We start from the raw sequence: 16,953 nt of genomic DNA on the forward strand, positions 1-16,953 counted from the left end.
TAAGAGAGTGTGTGTTAATGGGTGAGATTTTGATGACTATGACACATCGAAGGCCATGAAGAGGAAAATCGTGGTGAGAACAGGTTGCACTTAGCTTAGGAGAGGTGTACAGTCTGGAGACTTTAAGCAGAAGGGCCAGTCAGACAGACTGTCAACAAGTACATGGAGCTTAGAAAATAGAGGGCTATGAACTAGGGAAATTACAGGCAGTCTCTAGAGTGGGTTACATGGTCGGCACAACATTGTGGGCTGAAGGACCTGTAATGTGCTGTGGATTTCTATGCTCTGTGTTGTAAACACTGCGCCAGAGAGGGAAGATCTTTGTGTGCAACTGCTGAGGGAATCATCAAGTATTCCCATGTACAACCACTACTGCTGAAAACTGCAGCCACAGATGCTCCTGTAAGTAGCATTATTTCAAACCACTTAAGTGAACTAGTGATCTTAAGAACGGACAGACGTGGACTCCAGACCACCCAGGGAGCAAGTGCAGCAGCTGGAAGCTTAGAGTGATCTCCATTGTCTCAGAAACTGCGGCTGCCACTGAGGATTCCATGTAAAATTAAAGAATTAAAGCATGGGGCCCTAACCCCCCCATTCTCTGCTATCCTCTGGGCTAATGTACACTCTCTGGAAAATAAAACCCATTATTTAAGACCCTCACCATTTGGGACATGCCCTCTTCTTGTCATTATCATCAGGAAGAAAGTACAGAACCCTGTAGACTCACACTCGATGATTTAGGAACAACTTCTTCCCCTCCACCATTAGATTACTAAATGGTCCATGAACCCATGGATATAATTGTCTTTTCTTCTCTATTTACTTATTTATTTAAGTTCTAGATTTTTATGTACTTGTGCTCAACTGCTGCTGCAAGACAACAACATTCATGTCATATGACCATGATGATAAATCTGATTCTGATTCTGTGCTAATGTAGGTGCTGGAAATGGAGGATACATTTTTTTGTCATAGGTGCAGCAAAACTTTAAGAACGCTACCACACTTTTCCTCCTTTGCACTATTTATTTATTATTTTAAGTTACAGTAATTTTTTTTATGTTTTGCACTGTAATGCTGCCACAAAACAACAAAATTTCACAATGTATGCCAGTGATAATCAACCTGGTTCTGATTAGTAATAGCACTAAGTGATTGGATGTGGATCATGTTTAAAGAAGGATCATTAGTTCATTTTGAGTTCAGTGTTGTTTATTTCCAATAGCTGTTACAACAACTCTTCACGCACTTAATGCTTTCTGTGGCTCTTTTAAGTTGTAGACATCCGCTGGGAATGGTGCGGCAGGTGCTGAAAGTTATTAGCTGACTAATAAGCCAACCAATTGCTCCCAGACATTAAGGGTTTAATGGGGATTCCCTTTGGAGTAGACAGTGTAAGTGATTGGAGGACATGTGTAGAGCAGGAAAAGCAGCTTTAAGGACAGGGGGTAGGTGGGGAAGAAGGTTCTTAATAGATGCTTCCTTCCCCCTTCCTAGTCTGTCCAAGATCAATTCTCTCTGGCAAGAAGCCACGTGTGTGATGTCTGCTTCAACGATGTGTTAAATGAAACCTGATAGCACCCAGTGCAGTTACATCTGTAGCCTCAGAGCTGTGGCTGCTGCACAGTCAGTGACCATCAGATTTTATGGTTCCAGCTCCTTCTGGCTGCCACTGAGGTTAACTGCAACTTCCTGGGGTATTCCCATATACTGTTGTCAACTGAAGTCACTGAGGTTTTCTATTCCAAGCGATTGTGTAACCAGAGACCAAAAAGCAGAGAAAGCAAGGACTATTAGCTTGCCTATTTAACTGTTTTTTTAAAAATTAGCTGATACATATTATTATGAGGCATTCTTCTGTGTAGAGGAGCCAAATTGTTCATTCCTGATTCCTGCACCACATGGTTGATGATTCAGGGACACATTTTAAACACATAAATACATCCATTACTCACTGAAAGAAAACCATGGGAAACGTCCAGAGCAGATCATTGATATGCTGAAAGGCAGTTCATTGGCATGTTGAATCAATACTTCATCTGAGCAAATTGTTCTGAAGGAGCCCTACAGTAGTCAACAGAATGCGCCAAGCTGCATTATGCTTCAATGCATGTTGCATTTGACATAATTCTGCAAGCCCAGTGCTTGCTACTATCAGCATTGCAAATGCGACTAATAGACACAAGAGAGTCTGCAATGCTGGAACAACCCGCACAAAATGCAGGAGAAATTCAACAAATAGTCAGCATCTATGACAAAAAATGAACAAGCAGTGTTTTGGGGCGAGACTCTTCAATGCCGACTGGCTGATGCATCAAGCTGCTTTATGCATACTGTCGGTGTCTGTCATCCATGTGCCCTTACTGCTCTGGAGCTTTGCTGCACTCCTTGACCAGTGGAAAACCAGTTGACTCAGAGGAAAGGGGATTAAAGATAATCTTAAAGGCAGATTGCAGACTATTCTGTTTCAGTTTGAATGACAGGCAACAGAAAGGGCACTTATGAACATCATGCTTGAGATAATTATTGCTAGCTTTCTGAAAGGGAGTAACAGGTTTAGCTGTTCTGTACTGTTGAGGAGGACTGATAATAGGAACATAAGACTATAAAAGCCCCTCTGAACAGTTATCTGCAGACAGAATCAGTCTGAATTTCTTCAGTGGCACCCAATGTGTGGCAGCTGCTTGTGATATTACAGAATCTACCGCATCACCTGCCAGACACCTGTTATGGTAAAGTTTCCTAATATGCAAAGTGTATTGGCTAACACTTTTCAGAGTTAGAGCCTTACTTAGCAAGCATTGCACAAAGCCCAAGTCAAGATGGCAGTTGACTTTTTCCATGCACTTTGATGTAAACTGCAAACCTTTTGGTGAGACCTAAATGCAACAAGCATGTATGACATAACACATCTTTGGTAAGTCCTCATCTGATGTTCCCATCACATGATAAGTCTTATCCTTCAGGCAGGTGCTTCCTCCACTATCTTTGCCTTCTGCTCTAGCAGTGGCTACTTATTCTCAGTGTCATTATGTGTGGATTCTACCTCTATGTTATTATCAACATTTTCAGTACTTGAACAAATGGCTGAAAAAATGAACTTGAGTAAAACTGCATCTTTATCTGCGATGTCTTCTTGCATGCCAAGGTCTGGTTGCATTTCCTGGACATTTGAGAGAAGGAGGCCAAGGGGGTAAAGTTGTATTGCAAAGCAAGATGGAGGAAGTCATTTGGTAAATAAGTAACAGTGGGTCACCAAAGGATAGTCCACTAATGACCATCACCACATTTTCAGTGGTCACAGGGATGTCAAATCATCCTGATGGTTCATACTTCATCCTGTGTGCCTTTCTGAACTGCAAAGGAGGAGAAATTACACAACATTCACTGATGCCTATTGTCACAGTAAATGACTAGTATGTGTTCAAGCAATGGAATGCATGTGGGCACAATGGAACATTTCAATATTGGTCATTCTTCCTTATTAGTAGAGGTGTTTGGTAGGTAAAATGAACTCAAATCCTTAGAAAGAGGTGTCATAGCATCAGAAAATGGAGAATCCTTGTGGTCGAGTTAAGAAGTTGAAAGGATTGAAGGTAGGTAAGTTACTTGGACCATAAGAACTACACCACAGTGTTCTGAAAGAGGTAGATGAAGAGATTGTGGAAGCATTAGTTATGATCTTGCAAGAATCACTAGATTCTGTAATGGTTCTGGAGGACTGGAAAATTGCAAAGGTTGCTCCACTTTAAGAAGGGAGGGAGAGAAAAGAAAGGAAATTATAGACCAATTAATCTGACTTCAGAGGTTGAGAAGAGGTTGGAGTCCATTATTAAGGATAAGGTTTCAGTGTACTTGGAGGCACATGATAAAATAGGCTAAAGTCAGCTTGGTTCTAAAGGGAAAACCTTGCCTGACAAATCTATTGGAATACTTTGAGGAAATAACAAGCAGAATAGACAGAGGAGAGTCAGTGGATGTTGTTTACTTGGATTTTCAGAAGGCCTTTGAAAAGGTGCCATATATGAGGCTGCTAAACAAGATAAGAGTCCGTGGTGTTACAGAAAATATACCAGCATGGACAGAGGTTAGGCTCATTGGCAGGAAGCAATGAGTGGGAATAAAGGAAGTCTTTTTCTGCTTGACTGTCAGTGACTAGTGGTGTTCCGCAATAGTAAGTGTTAGGACTGCTTATATGTTAATGATTTAGATGATGGAATTGATGGCCTTATGGCCAGGTTTGCGGATGGTATAAAGATAGGTGAAGCAGCAGGTAGTGTTGAGGAAGTAGGGAGACTGCAGAAGGACTTAAACAGACTAGGCAAATAAGTAGAAGATGGAAAACAATATCAGGAAGTGCCATGCACTTCGGTACAAGAAACAGAAGTGTAGACTATTTTCTAAATGGGCAGAAAATTCAAAAATCGGAGGTGCAAAGGGACTTGGGAGTTCTCATTCCCTTGCAGATTGAGTCGGTGGTGAGGAAAGCAAATGCAATGTTAGCCGTCATTTTGAAAGTACTGGAATATAAAAGCAAGGATGTAATGCTGAGATTTTATAAGGCACGTTGAGACCTCATTTGGAGTATTGCGAGCAGTTTTGTGCCCGTCTTAAAAAAGATGTGCTGACTTTGGAGAAGGTTTATGAGAATGATTCTGAGAATGACAGGGTTATCATATGAGAAGTGTTTAATGGCTCTGGGGCAGTACTCGCTGGAATTTAGAGGAATGGTGGGGGGGGGGTGGGAATCTCATTGCAACCTATCAAATATTGAAATGCCTACATAGAGTGGGTGTTTCCTATAGTGGCAAATCTAGGACCAGAGAGCACAGCATCAGAAAATAGGGGTGTCCATTTAGAATGGAGAAGAGGAAGAATTTCTTTAGCCAGAGGGTGGAGAATCTGTTGAATTTATTGCAACAGGCAGCTGTGGAGCCCAGATTATTAGGTGTATTTAAGACAGAGTTGATTGGTTCTTGATTAGTCAGGGTGTAGTAAGTTACAGGGGGATTTCAGGAGAGTAGGGTTGACAGCGAAATAGGATCAGCCAAGATGAAATGGCAGAGCAGACTTGACAGGCCAAATGGCCTAATTACGCTTCTATCTCTTATGGTGTTTCTGGTCTTATATTTAAAGTGGAGGTTGATAAGTTCATGATTAGTCAAGATGTCAAAGATTACAGGGAGAAGGTGGAAGAACGGGTTGGAGAGGGATAATAAATCAGCCATGATGGAATGACAGAACAGACTCGATGGGCTGAACAGGCTAATACTGCTCCAAGTCTTATGATCTTTTGGTAAGTAATGAGGATGTAGTGCTTTGCATTGGGCAAAAATCTCACATTGCAATCATTTGGATTTAGAATCTGACACATTCATTCACCTTGGCAAGGTGATTGAATTCAGTCTGGTGGGACCAGTGAACCACTTGTGGCACTTGACCTAGTTTCTCAGCTCTTTCAGCTGACTTTTTATGAACTAGCTTTATGTAGTGCAAGCTTGCTCTTAAATGGTGCTAGCCAATGCTGACATTTCCCTCACACTGTGTGGTGACACAGAAACAATCAATCCAGTGCTGAACCGTCATAATGAGCCGGTAGTTAATGTGCTGTCTTCCTTTCAATCATACAATATGCTAATTGCACAACACGTTCCTGTGTCTATTTCTGGGAATCTACCCCATCATTTTCAGTAAACGTGGCATAAGAGATCCAGCAAATAAATTAGGACTTTCTGCAAATAATAACTGACAGCACCCAGTACAAATGAAGAATCGGAGAATGAGTGGACCATACACTGCTGCTGCCTATGCTACCGAAGAAGAGCATTGCCAATATTCGAGTTCACTTTCCCACCAGATCGTCATATTCCTTTTACCTTATGTTGCTTTAAGCCTTAAAATCCATTCCTCTGAATGAGGGAAAGAATAACACTACTTACTTAGGTAGCAAGAGACTTAGCAGCAGGATTAAAGCAGTTGGCCAAGTATCAAGAGCAATCTCATTTTCCCAGACTATCATCTTGCCTCCTTATTCCCTTACTATTAAAAAACTACTAATCTATGTTTTAATGAATTCAATTACTGAATCTCTAGTCCTATGGGGCAGAGAACTGCAAAGATTCATTGCCATCAGTGTGAAGACATTTCCCCTTTACACAGTCCAAAATTGTCTACCCTTTATTCTGAAATGATCGGGTACAAGGGAATTAAGTACGTTACACCTTTTTTTTCCTGAAGGAGGCTTCCAATACATCCCCATTGGTTATCAGGAATCCTTAGTTCATAACCATCCAATAGGGAGAGAGCGTTTTGAGACCGACATGAAGAATATTGAGTCTGAGAGTTCGGATCACCTAGAAATCCTGTTTTAATGCTGATGAAATGCATAGCTCACAAATGATCCACCCAGTCCATCAAACACCATCTGCTGCACTTGTGGAACAATCTGCAGTAATTCCATTGACTCCATCTGTCACCTTGAAACCAAAGAATTTTAGTGGGATTATGTCATCCTTAGTCCCAAGGGACTGTCTAAGGAGCAGGAGGATTCTATTATGCATGTAATGTAGAACTATTACAATTTAAAGCGTGTCCATTGTTGAACAGCTGAACAAGTTACACAACATGGCGATAAGCCTAACTAAATCCACACTGTATTGAGTATTCTCCTCCTTCACTATGAAATAGTATTTAAGAACTTCAGATGAACAAAGTGCATTCTCCTGGGCTTGTTCCAAAAACACTTTCATCCCAGGCCTGATTCATGAATGCCTGAGGTCATTTATCTGAAATGCAAATGACCTCCATCTTCACCCTCAGTGGCAGCAGATTGACTTTGAGTTTATTGCCTCATCCTAAGCAGAGCCATGCCCATTATCAGCAACTACAAGTTTATCACTTTGATCATTTTTTTTGGTATGACAGGCATTTCTTTTTAACTGGAAATATCTCGGAGAGAAAGGCATATAAATTCACTTGAAAGCCCTAGAGAAGGCTGATCCATCTCCCCATCCCCCCTCACTGAAATTCTCACACACATTTATCTCTAACACCCCAGGCATTGATTGCTATCACCAGAGCTCAATACAAGCTTGTCCCTCTATAGTCTCATGCAAGGATATAATTCTGCTCATCTGCTACATGAATTCATTGCTAAGGGATCAAATTCAGTCTTACTTGCTCTCATCACCATGCTGCCACAAAGCACAAAAACCCTGCCCTTCCCTCTCCTTATCCGTAAAAGTAAGAATTTAATGCAATCTCAGTTCCAAACAGCACAAATCGCTGTGCTACAAGGACAGAAAGGTAGGGAGAGAAAGAAGAACCATCAGAAGAAAACATCAATGCTCAAATAGAAAAGACTACAAAACATAGTGGCCTTACCCAAATCGATCACAGGTAAAGCCCTCCCAAAATTCCTGCAACAAGGAGCACTGTTGCAGAAAAGCAGCAATCATCATCAAGGACCCCCACCATCCAGAACGTGCTCTCTTCTCACTTCTGCCATCAGTAAGGAGGTACAGGAGCTTCAGGTCCCACACCACTAGGTTCAGGGACAGTTAATACCTCTCAACCACCAGGCTCTTGAACCAGAGGGAATATCTTCACTCACCGCAAAACAGAGCTGATTCCACAACATATGGGCTTACTTTCAAGGATTCTACAACTCATGTTCCTGATATTTATCTATTTATGTATTTATTTTTCTTTTTTGTATTTGCACAATTTGTTGTCTTTGTTGTGTGCAGTTTTTCAATGATTCTTCTCCATTACTTTGTACTTACTGTGAATGTTCACAAGAGAAAGAATCTCAGGGTAGTATATGATGACATATGTGATACTGTGATAATAAACTTACTTTGAACTTTGAACTAAACCAATTACATATTGGTGCGGGAATATGGAAAGCAAAAGACAGCTGTCTGATTAACAAGTCTGTGAATACACAGCTCTTGCCAAGCACTAATTCTCATGTTTTAATTTGAATCAAGACATTTTGCAGGAGGAAACCAGGGTCTGAAAGCATAGCTGAAATCTTCTGGGGATGGGATTGAAAATCGAGAGGACGATGGGTGGGCAGGATCGATACAGGCATTGCAGATGGTGGGTGGTGGAGACAGATGGGAGGAGTGAGGCCGAAAGCAATCTCGAAAATCGCATGCAACACAGCTGTCATCCAAAACCAAAAATTGGACAATGCGCTTTCTCCCTGGACCAGCTGTCCCTCCTTTCCTTGGAACTGTGAGCATCAGCCTAGATTCTATGATCATCTCTGGAATCTGACAAATTACTGCTGTTTATAGTTTAAATTCTGCTTACCACAGAGCTTGCATTACAGCAGCTGGAGGAATAGGTATCATTGTCACAATTCCACAAACCCCGCTGCCTCAACATGAAATATAATCTTAATCTTTGATTTTGAACAGTTAAAATTCCTACTGTCATCTACTAGCTAGATGGTCTGTCCTAGTGCAGACAATTTTGAAATCTGGATAAAAGGCTTCAGGGATTTAAAATCTTCCAATCTAGTAACTGTGCGGGGGTTTGGTGGGGTTAATGAGGTAAGCATACAGTTTGTTGCCATCTTCACGCCAATAAAGCGGAACAAGACACCAGGGTTTGCATTGTTATGCCTCATGACTATGAGAGTTCTGAGAAACACTTCGCTTGAAATGAATGTCCCCAATATCCTTGAACAGCTAGGACAGCTCAAAATACTCAAAGGATCAGTAAAAGTATAAGGCACTATGTAGGACAGGCATGGGACACATCAAGGATAAAAGAAAACTAAACTAAACTCTCTGCCACAGAAGTGGCATCTGATCTATTTTAGCTAAGCTGCTGCTGTGTTTGGCAGACTACAGAAATCCCAAGAGATTTGTGTTATAGAGCAATTCCATCCAGTTTTTGACTAAGGTGGAATCTGATGAAGTAAAGCCAATGCATTGAAATACAGAGAATGTTAGAGACACTTGGAGAAACAGAATTATAGGATTGGATTTTCCACATTTCCACACATGTAGTTAAACTCAGGAGTCATGAACTCATTCTGAACCTGCTCTGGTTTTGAACTCTAGCCACAAGAGCTCCAACTTACTAAGATTCCACAAAATTGGCTTGGAAATAAGAAACCAATTAATGTTAATGGTACAGTAGAAAAGTAGGTTCCTCCTTTTTTAAAACAAAAATCCATATTTATTCATGTCTTATTTTAAAGAATGTGCATTTTTTAATATTCTTCTCACAGCTTTATTTACTTTGATCAATTTTTAGGGAAAAAACTGTCAGAAACATTCAGAAATATTTAAAAGGCTTGACAACATTGGCTCATGGCAGGGCTTTAGTAGCTGTTAACAATGTTAGGAGAACTTCAGGGGTGAGTTTTCTCTTGTCCACCTTGGGCAGGCAAAATCAGCTTTCTACACCTGGATTAGACAACTTCAGTCCAGGTGCCTGTAGGCAGTGAATCCTCAGAAGCAAAATCTAATGTTTCAAATCACTGACCCTTTTTTTCCCTAATCAGGTTATTGGCCTGAAATATTAACTCTGTTTCTATCACATTTAATACTGTATAACCTCCCGAACATTTCCAGCAGCTTAGACTTCTGTTTCAGATTTCTGGCATTCTGACTACTTTGCTTTTTTTGCTGATGTATATCCTTTCTAAGTTCTTAAACACAGGATACTTCAAAGAGCAAAATGGAAATGTTTATATGAATAAAATCTCAGAGCCCCAGACAACCAAAACAACTTTCATTCCTATTCATATGATCAAAAAGTAATAAATGTGGTTTTGGGTGCTTAATTAAAAACAATAGTATGTAATGCAAAGTCTTAGCTTTACACTCAATCTCCTGACTCTCACTGTCTATTTGTTCTGTTATTGCTTTGTTCCTTTTTTCCTGATCATGTTAAAAGGGAAGGTACGGAAGAAATGATGTTGAAGAAGGAAATTAAAAACCAATTTAATTGCAGACAAATTCAATTCATTTTGTTTGCAGATGCGTTGTTAGCTATAAATGAAAACTATAGGATTCAATGAGCCACATTTAACTTTCTGCTTAAAATTATACCATCCATACATCCTGACAGCTTTACTGTCCTTTACCTCTTTTGCTTCTCAGTGTCTCACCTTAGTACTCCTCACAGCGCTAGATAATTTTGTGGAGAGATTAAAAAGCAGAGATTGCAAACTGAGGCAATTTTATTATGCTTACCTTCAATGATGCAGCAACAGTTTTCACTAGTCATCAGATAAGAGATTTGGAAAATTCTCTGGATCATTTGGCCATAGTTCTACATATGTTGTGCCAACCATTGGGCCTTGCCAAATGTATCCATGAAGGTATTCCAGATTTGCTGAGTTGTCAGTACAATGCCACCCCTACCCCATTCTCTGTTTGAAGAATACATAACCACAATTCATGCTAAGATGTTTTTTTCCCTATAGAGGACAAGTACAAAAGCATAATATCAATCTTGAAGAAGATTCCTCTGTGAGCCATACATTGCATATGAAAAGAATGTTTTTATTGTTAATAAAACCCTCACAGATCAAAAAATATTTTTTTCTGAAATCAAAAGACAAGAATGTTTGCTTTAGCTTCTCACCCATCCAAAACATTTTGAAAGCTTTAAGTCAAAAGACACAGCTGTCCCCTTTTTGTAAATGTGCATTGAAAGCAAATGGAGTAAAATGTGTGTATGAGTAGTATCTCTAGATTTATACTGGTCAATAGCAGCTTGGTGTATGTGACATTTTGTTGGAAGTCATGTATATATCCTTAAGATAATACAGATCCACATGGAATTCAATTAGCAGATATTCAGAAAATCCAATAACTCATAATGAAAATACAATATTCCATCTTGCTCTTATTCATACCCTTATTGATCATTAATTCTCTGTTAAATATCAAGCTACTAATAAAATGGATTTGACTGTTTCTTTAAGTTTTATAAGGTCATCAGATTTCACATTTCTATATATTCTGCACTGTAAAATATGTCACTGGTGAACTATTTACAGAGTTACTTTTGCCAATACCACTCATAATATTTAGCAAAATCTGCTATATTGAAATATAGCAGGGCAGTGGTGAGGATCACAAAGGGGGAAGCAGCCTAGCCTTGAGAGTGGAGGTTGATGTGGAGATATGGATTTGCTGGCTTCAAGTCATAAATATTTTTCTCAAACATTTAATTTGTGATTGTTTGCCAAGAGCTGCTGTTCTTGTGGAAATACATTTATCTAAACTAGTTCTTATGCTGAAGTTTGCAAATGTAATTAAAACCTATGTTCCTTTGCAGCTGAACAAATTCCTCCTAAATTAGATTATACACAAAATTTATATGCAGCCATCATCTATTCTTGAAACATTGGCAAAGAGGGAGTAAGGAGTGAGTTTACAGCTGTATGCCATTTTACTTGATCACTTATATTTAAAAAGAAAAACAAAATTGAAGATAAAAAGAGGCTGCAGAATCTGGAACAATAAACAGAGTGCTGGAAGAACTTAAAGCAGCAACTGTGAAGGCAAAAAGTGTATGTTAGTGTTTTGGGATCTTGTATCAGTTCTGACAGGAAGGATTGCCACTATCTAGCAATATGATAATGCGTGGGGATAGAGATGAGGAGGGGATGATTGCAGGTGGAACCAGATGAGGAGTGGGGGAGAATGGTGAAGAAAGGAAGATGGAAACCAGTTGGACAGGTAGTATGCATGAGAGAAGAACACTGGGAACATGCTTTACATGAAATTGAGACCTTTAGTGTTTATATCATTGTAAGCTACCCAAGCAGAATATGTGGCATTTCTTCCAATTTGCATTTGGCCTTTCCAAGCAATGGAGAGCAGCACTCCATGATGATGGAGTAGTCAGGAGCATTAAAATGACCTGCAATCATAAACTCAAAATGGCTAAATTTATGGCTGAACTAAATAGTTCTACTTGAACAGATATTGCTCAGACTATCACATGATATGACTGATTGTTTGCACACTGACCCATTACATCTTTCTCTCTACTCTCAACTATCCATATCTGAATATGACATTGTCCATGGACAATTTTAAAAAAAATATGGAGAGTAGAAAATTCAGAAAGTGGTTAGGAGTGTGACCTGATGTCAAGTAGTTAAACCTCAGTCAATGCAGAACTTATGATCAAAGTGTTTCTGTTATTTGGAGTACTGGCTGTAGTTTTATTCTCCATATCTGAAGGGGTTATGCTTTCTTCATGTATCACTTGAAACAAGAGATAACATAATCAATTTCTGTGATAAGCATCTATGAAAATAACAGAAGGATGGCTTTTAATCATCAGTGATAAGGATGAGAAGTAATCTTATTGAGACTTGCAAGATGCCAAAAGGAACTGAAAGAATAGATGCCAAAAGGGTTATGTTCCTTCAGTGCATTCAGAAAGATATACTATAAGGCAACTATTGTCAAATGAAGTTGAATTTATTGTTACATACAGAAAGAAGCATGGTGAAATACAGGTACAATGAAAAAAGTGCTAACAGCAGCATTCTAGGAATATAAGTTCAGAGAACACACAGAATGTAAGTTTAACACACAGAAATTATACCAGGTAATGAAGAAAAACTGCACAACAAAAATTAAGTGCGAAGAAAAACATATCATGCACAATTACATGGTTGTACAAGAAATGGTTTGTGGTGCTCCATTGCTGAAATAGGATTAGGATTATGCATGACAGCTCAAGAACCTGATGTTTATAGGAAAGTAGTTGTTCCTGAATCTGGTGGTGTAGGACTTCAGACTTCTGTACTTCCTCTTCTATATATTGAAACCTTCTGTATCTTGACTCTACCTCTTCCCAATCTGCCTCCTGCAAAAATGTTATTCCCTTTTCTCAGTTCCCTTGTCTCCACCGCACCTATCCACTTTCTGCAAAGAACAGGGTTTCTTTTCCTCCAACATTGATACTGTCATCATTGCATCTCCTCCATTTCTTGGAAATTCACACTCACCCATCTTTCTGCCGCCTTAACAGGGATAGAGTTCTTCTTGTCCTCTCCCACCACCTCATGAGCTTCTGCATTCAACGCATCATTCTCCACAATTTCCACCATCGTCAATGTGACACTACCACAAAGCACATCTTTTTCTTCTTCTACCTCTGCTTTCCACAGGGATCATTCCCTCCATGATTCCCTTGTCCATTCGTCCCTCACCACTAATCTCCCTCTTGGTGCATACCTCTGAAAGTATCTGAAATGATATGCCTGCCTATTTACCTCCTCCCTTTCCTCCATTCAGGGCCCCAAACAGTCCTTTAGGTGAGGCAACACTTCACCTACGAATCTATCAGGGCTGTATATTGTATCCAGTGTTCCAAGGCAGCCTCCTTTACGCTGGTGAGACCTGACGTGAATTGGAGGACCACTTTGCTGAGCACCTCGTTCCATCCACCAAGATGGAATTTCCTGTGGCCAACCATTTAAATTCCAGTCCCCATTCCCATTCCAACATGTCCATAATGTCGGTCCCTGGCCTCCCTTTTTGGTACAAGGAGGTCACTCTCAAGGTGGAGGAGCAACACCTTTTATGTCATCTGTCTAGCCTCCAACATGATGGCATGAACATTGATTTCTCATTCTGGTAAAAACATTTTTTTCTCTCCCACTTTGCTCTTTTATTCCTCACTCTGGCTCCCTAACTCTTCTCTTCACCTGCCAATTACCTCCCCCTTCCCTTTCTCCCATGGTCCTCTCCTATCAGATTTTTTCTTCTCCAATCCTTTTCCTTTACCACCCTCCTGGCTTTACCTATTATCTTCTAGCTAGTCCTCCTTTCCTCTCCACCCACCCCCACCACCTTTTTTATTCTGGTGTCTCCCGCTTCCTTTCTGGTGCTGAAGAAGGGTCTTGGCCCAAAACATCACGTGTTTATTCACTTCCATAGATGCTGTCCGATCTGATGAGTTCTTCCACAGTTTGTGTATTGTTCTGTACCTCCTGTTTGAAAGTGTCAGTGAGAGTGTGATGACGCAGATGGTGGGAATCCTTTCAATAGTGGGGAGGGCTGTACCTGTGATGGACCTGTCCATTGATTTGCCATAACAGGCCATTATGCAACCAGCTAAGCTACTTCTACAGTACAAAATCTCCTTAAGCTTCCAAGAAAGTACAAGTGCTGGCACACCTTCTTGATAGTTGCATTGAGGTGCAGGATCCAGGTTAGGTCATCTGAGATGTTAACACCCAGGAATTTACTTTCTCCAACTCTGTCTTCCCATTTCTGAAGTCAGTGATAGGCTCCTTGGCTTGGTGGATGAACTTGTTGTTCATTGAAGAATGAGATGAAAGATATCTTTATGCTCTTTATGCAGAGAGTGGAGAATCTTTGGAAATCTCTATATCAGAAAGCTGATGTAATAATGCCTCAAACTTTATCCCACACGGTACACATAGTAGTTCTTAAATGATGCATATACAATCAATACATACTATACCATGTAAGTAAGTCCTGTGTTTGTGTAGGCCTTCTGTAAGTCTGGCCAATGCTGGGTAACAGCAGCTGACATAACTCACCTTGGTAGGTCACATGATTTAATGTGAGTCCAGTCTTGAAGAAGTTACCCAGCATTACATTGAAAAATTCGCTATAGTTGTTAATCCTACCTGCTATAGGCTCTGACAGCCCATTCAACAGAATAGGAATTCCCTGTATGAGATTAAAAGGAAACACACAAGTGGTTTATTTTGCACTTTAATGTTCAATGCCTTACCTATGCACAAATGTACTTTTAATTAAATATGTTTTAATTTTTAGAAAAACATTTTTTAAATTATTTCCAACATTTTGGTAATCCAAGTGACTCTAAATTTAAAGACATTTAACTAAAAACCTTCCAAATGATAGAAAATCAGGCTCTAAGCCCAGACTTGCCTCCTATCACGATGTTTCTGTAGCAACCGGTTGTCTGAAGTCCTCCCACCACTGAAGCGTCACCATACCCATTGTCCCTCTCCTAGGAGGAAAGGGTCTTTTCAATTGACTCTTCACATCCAGTCCAGATACTGGTGGTAACAAATCTACATCCAATTCATTGAACATATTTGGACACAGCTTGTCCCAGCATTTCCTATCCAATCCCTTCCATCTGTCTCCTTAACTTGATCTCACTATTCACATAAATTGAAATGAAAATACTTTGTGAATCAATAGAATTAAGAAGCATTTTAATACAATATTTCTATAAAATCTGTTTGTATTCTTTAAGCCAAGCATGAATTTCTGTTAAAAATAAGCAGTTACTCCGTTAACTTTTTCTTGGATACTTAACTAGTCCCTTAGCTTAATTAAATGCAATAACGTAGAACATATTTAGTACTTTAAATGCATCCAAAAGATACAGTTGCTATAATTTCCCCAGATGTTCAGAAATGAGGGCAATTAATTTACCATGTGGAGTGACCAGTTCTCTGGGTGGGCTCTGCTTTTAATCCAGGGTTTTAAAACAAGTGGTAAAACAGCTGCACTTAATCTGCACTCAAAATTATATTGTCCTGATAGGAGCAAAATTTCACAAAAATAAATTCTTATTATCCTGTATTTGAAGTTAACTCAAAGCACAGGAGGTGATATTTACACAACCTCAATCTGAATTAAATTGCTTTGAAATAATCTGTTTTCAAAAATAAATGCGATTTGGAAATATTATGCTTTATTGTGAGTGAAAATGATGTTGTAATCGATGAGCTTTGGTCCAAGCATCAAAAATGCTGGAAATGCTCTGCAGATATTTCCTGCATGTTTTACACACTGAGTATTTCTAGCATTTCCTGTTTTTATTTCAGATTTCCACCATCTGTGTTCTTTTTTTTTGCTTTTAGTAAAAAGATGCTTGATTTTGAATCTTGATTCAATATTTGTTAATTAAATCAATTCATAACATTCACTGTGCTTTCATCTAAAATTTAAGGTCACAAATAAAGGAAGACCAGACTTCATTTCATACAATTTCTAAATGATAAAGAGGAGGAAAGTTGGTTGATTTAGCAGAACAGATGGGCTGATATATGAATTGTTTTGTGAGCATTCTGTGTGCATGTACTCTAAATTATATATATTCAAAATCTCAATAGATATTCTGGTTTCAAATAACACATAATTAGAAAAATCAAAGATGGAAATATTCAAGTGCAACCAAAATCTGGATTAAATAGGTTTAGTTTAAACAACACTTTATAGTAGAAATGAGGAAGTTTGTCCAAGAACAGAATTCTCAAGTTCAAGCCCTAGGTTTAAGGCACTGTGGTAAACTATCTGTAGAAGGAACTGAGGAATACAGAGAAGCCAAGTGCTCTGCAGATTTAGGGCTTCAATGCTTAGTGGAAAAGGGGGTTTGCATGGGTGAAAATTTAAGTTGAGGCTTTCTAGGATGTGCACTACATTGGCTGATTGAGCAGAGGCATGATGGATGAGGAGGATGTTGTTGGGTGAGCTGAAGTTTTTAAAGAGTGGGGAGTTTGGGCCCTTCAGGACCCCAATGAAAATTTTGGAATTGGTATAAACAAACAAAACAGCTGGAGATGACATGAGGTGAAGTGGACATTTGAAGAATATGGAGATGGAGTGTAAAAGGGCATAACAATAAAAAAGGAAAGGTTGTAATCTTTGGGTCAAATACAGCTTTGTAGTTATGGAAACAGCAGCACAGCCTGAGAAAATAGCTTTGACCTTCCTAATGTTGAAGTGGAGGAAGCTTTTAAACTTTGTTTGCTGAACATCAGGGACTATTGTATCCACAGCATTGAAAGAGTCGCTAGTTAGATAAATCAGCACACCACTATATCTTAAGTGGAGCATTCTATTTTGCTTTTGAATAAATTTCTCTGCCAAAAATATACCACTGAAGAATTGGAGAGAGCTGAGAATAATCCTTTTGGGAACTTCAAAAGCAGTGATGGAGGCG

General features: G+C 39.4%; 1 protein-coding gene across 2 annotated transcripts in view; it reads left to right on the forward strand.

Moving 5' to 3' along the window:
* gap43 (growth associated protein 43) overlaps positions 1-16,953 on the forward strand; it is a 269,430-nt gene that overhangs the window by 245,562 nt on the left and 6,915 nt on the right. The gene's annotated exons all lie outside the window — the stretch shown is intronic.

This window comes from Hemitrygon akajei, chromosome 5 (genome assembly GCF_048418815.1).
Source record: "Hemitrygon akajei chromosome 5, sHemAka1.3, whole genome shotgun sequence".
In the NCBI taxonomy this organism is placed as follows: Eukaryota; Metazoa; Chordata; class Chondrichthyes; order Myliobatiformes; family Dasyatidae; genus Hemitrygon; species Hemitrygon akajei.